General features: G+C 45.2%; 1 pseudogene; it reads right to left on the bottom strand.

Annotated features, from left to right (window-relative positions):
- Positions 1-6: 6 nt before the first annotated feature.
- Positions 7-3,114, bottom strand: LOC103255875 (annotated as a pseudogene).
- Between the last annotated feature and the right edge of the window lie 683 nt (positions 3,115-3,797).

Genomic DNA, 3,797 nt, shown 5'->3' with positions numbered 1-3,797 from the left:
AATCCCCAAAGATTGAAATCCAATGCATATGACAATCTGAAACAAAATGGAGAAGAGAAGACCCCAGATATAAGACCTGGAGTGATCTTTGTGCCACAAGTTCCTTCCAGGCAAGAGTTAAACTCACTTTAAATACCAGTACCAAAATGATTGCCAGTTCAATGAAGAGAAAGTGGAAGTCTTCTACGTCACTTAAGGTATAATACAAGTGAGTAACACTGAAGTACTGGATGATGCTCTACAATGCCATAGATTTAAACACACAGAAGGAAGTTATTAAAGCAACATGGCCGTCCCTGATAAGGTTTGGCACGCAAGAAATACTAGAAATTTTAGAGGTAAGGGGAGATGCCACTGAAGCCTCAAGATCTGATAATGAAATGCCTCCATGTGCCCTCTTCAAAGCACCACAATCATTTGCACCACCACCACGCATTCCAACAAAGTAATCAATCTTTTGTAATGCTTCTTCCAACTGGGTCTTCTGATCAGGTGGCATAAGAGCAAACACAGTGTCATGAAACATCACCTTAGAAACAAGGCCTTGAAAATGCTCTAGTATCATTGAAAATGATTTTCCATTCATTGCAAAATGATAACGAGTCACCTGTAGGTCCTCTAAACTATCACGTCCAATTTAGTGGAAATAGCCTCTGAGTCGATTGCTGATGAGTTACTGTATTGTGTTAGGGAGTCTGCATAATTTATCTTGGCAAATTTCCCATACTTTGGAGGTAATGCCTCAACAATAATAACTTTATCCTGAAGTACACTCATCCCACAATCTCTGGCCACAGAGACCGCAGTCAACATGCTGTCACCTGTGAACATGACAGTGCGAATATTGGCTTTATCCAAATCTTTGAGTACTGCAGGGTTTTTTTGCTTTAATTTGTTCTGCATTTCAATTAATCTCATAAAATCCATGTTGTTTTCAGTGCCATCTCTGCTAATATTCTGTACTTTATGCCATGTCAGTTTTGACTCCAATTTTCTGTGTGCAAGAGCAATCACATGAAAGCCCTGTTTAGTGAAGTCTTCCAAAATCTTTTGAAATCAACAGAGACCATTTCAGGTTTACAAAGACTGGCAATCACCTCTGGTGCTCTTTCATGTAGGCGTCTGTATTCTTATCTCCTAGCACCCTGGCAAAGCAGAAGAGAATGGGAACTGGTGAACAATTCCTATCTCATAAAAAGCTGGAAGTTCAAACAGCTCCATTTCTTGGTTTCCTGCAGGAGTAGACTCAGGAAGCAGTTTTTTGGGAGGATGAACCACCGTGGGCATCATTCGATGATGAAGCACTGTTTCTTCTTCAACTGCTTCTTCCAGAATCCATCCAATGGCTTCAAACAGTTTCAAATCAAGTGGGTCACCAGAAAGCACTCCTTCAATTTTTGTAAGTGAATGACAAGTAGCCATACATGCAACAAACTTGGACTTGGCCAACATCTCATTGCAAATGTTTTCTTCTGGTAAAAGAAATTGTGTTTTTTCCACTTGTTGAATCCTCCAAAGTTCGAAATCATCTTCAGGAAGAGTTCCGGTCTTATCAAAGCAAACAAGATTCAACTGTCCACAGATAACTATCCTCTGGGGACTAATACAGAAAATACCCCCTTTTTTCAGTCTTCTCTGAGCGTACACAATGCCAGCAGTCATTGCAGTAGGAAGTGCAGGTGGTACAATAATTGTAATGAAAGCAAGAGACTCAATAATTATTACCCCAACTTCTACCTCATTTAAAATGTTATAGATAATAATGTAGATAAACCCAATGCCTGCCATTGTCACCAACAGAAGAAACAAGTGGGCCTCTCTGTCGAATTTAAAATTGGCTGGTTTGGAATACAATATGGAAGAACAAGCTGTGCATTGAAAGTACTAAATCCTGTTTTAACTACTATGACTTTGATGTGTTCTCTGGTGTAGAAACAAATCTGAAGGCACAACGCAGTTGCCATTAATAAGTACGCATCACAAGGCATTATAGTCCCTTTTAATGGGATTACCATGATATCTCCGGGGACAAGATCAACAAGATCTCTTCTAATTCTTCGTTACTCTACAAACTGAAACTCTCACAGTACTGTAAGCTGCCACCATATGATGTAACACAAAGTATTGCTTTCTAATGGTATATAGTGAATTTACTACTGATACTATAGACATAATCACAATAGCAAGAGCATAGTAATAGTATTCACCAGTGCTCCAGTATAACACCGAACAACTAGAAAATGTAAAATAGGTTAAGAACCTCTTGATTTGATTTTATTTTTTGAGGTGGAGTCTCACTCTGCCACCCAGGTTGGAGTGAAGGGGCACACTCATGCCACCCAGGCATGGACCAGCTGGTCTCAGGCAATCCTTTCATCTCAGCCTTACAAGTAGCCGGAACTACATGCGCGCACTACCATGCCCGGCTGATTTTTTACTTATGGTGGAGACGAGGTTTCGCCAAGTTGCCGGGGCTGGTCTCCAACCCGCGGGCTCAGCCAATCCACTCACCTGGGCCTCTCAAAGTGCTGGGATTACAGGCTGAGCCACCGAGCCTGGCCGAGGACGTCCTTAATTAAAAGCTTAAAAACAGAAGACACTTTCGCCATAATTTCATGCACTCCATAAAGCATTTTTTTAAAGAAACCAAAATTGTTAAAGGTACCATTCCGGAAACATTTTACACTGTGGTGGGTGAAATCGCGAATCTGCATGACTGAGTCTGTGACTGTCTACTCATTTCATGCTCATTCTCTTCAGTTAGACGCTTGGTTAAATGAATGGCATGGCCGTTTGCAAACTTATGAGCTGTAGATTTTCGATTCGAAAATGAATGACTCTCCAGAGAAAGACAGCGAAATTTTGCATCAAGACCACATTTTGAATTCATCAGCAGTTCTCAGCAGCGCCGCTTCACGGTCTTCAATTGCAGCTCGAATACAAGTTGCTTTCACCCGCCACGTGGCATCCAACACAGGAGGAAGAAGAGAAACCTGCGGGTGCAAATCACTTCTACCCAAATGGCAGCATGCTTCCAGCAACTCAGATTATAACCCTAATCTCCATTTCATCTTCTTGACCCTGATTGATAGTCTCCCTCTCTTCTTTGTCCATATCTACAGTGGTTTAAGGGTCTTGTGCTTCAGAAGAGTCGAAGGTAACGCCTACGTCCGAACACCAAGATCCCAGGATGTTTCTGCCAGATCTGGTGCCCACCACCCTGACTACGCCGCTCTCTCCTCCGAGCTCCCCATCACCACCGTCCACCTGCTCCGCTCTCAGGCTGCCGCAGGCCTTCGGCTCTCCCCGCCCCAGAAAGCAGGGGTCCGCGGGAGGCGGGCTGCTGCCGTCGCCGCCACCTCCTCGCCTCAGCCCAACCCATCCCCCTCGGTCGCGTCCGCGGCCGGTCGCTCAGGCTGGGGGTGCAGCCGCGGTCGCCACGCGCCGGCAGAGCGGGCGGCCGGGCACAGGGCCGCCTGCGGCGGTGGCGTGCAACCGGACAAAGCGGGAACCAGGGGTGACACGGGAGGAGGCCGCGGCGGGGGATGGCAGTCTGCACTCTGAGATGGCCTCCCGCCTCCGGCGACAAAGCGAACCTCCCTACCACCCTCCCCTATGCTGGCGAACGGGCAAGGAAGCGAGCGCCGCAGCTCAGGTAAGCAGGTTTGCAAAAGAGAACTTTTTCCTGCCATGCAGGTCAAGTCTACGTAGGTGTATGGTGAACATTGTCTCTCGCTGTGTTGCTCACAAAGTAATTGCTTTTTTGTGAATTCTTCTTTTTTGACTTGTCTCACTCT

Source organism: Carlito syrichta, unplaced genomic scaffold (genome assembly GCF_000164805.1).
Source record: "Carlito syrichta isolate Samal-C Ts95f unplaced genomic scaffold, Tarsius_syrichta-2.0.1 Scaffold288552, whole genome shotgun sequence".
NCBI classification, from domain to species: domain Eukaryota; kingdom Metazoa; phylum Chordata; class Mammalia; order Primates; family Tarsiidae; genus Carlito; species Carlito syrichta.
The sequence above is the reverse complement of the archived record's forward strand: the minus strand, read 5'-3'. Positions and strand labels throughout refer to the sequence as shown.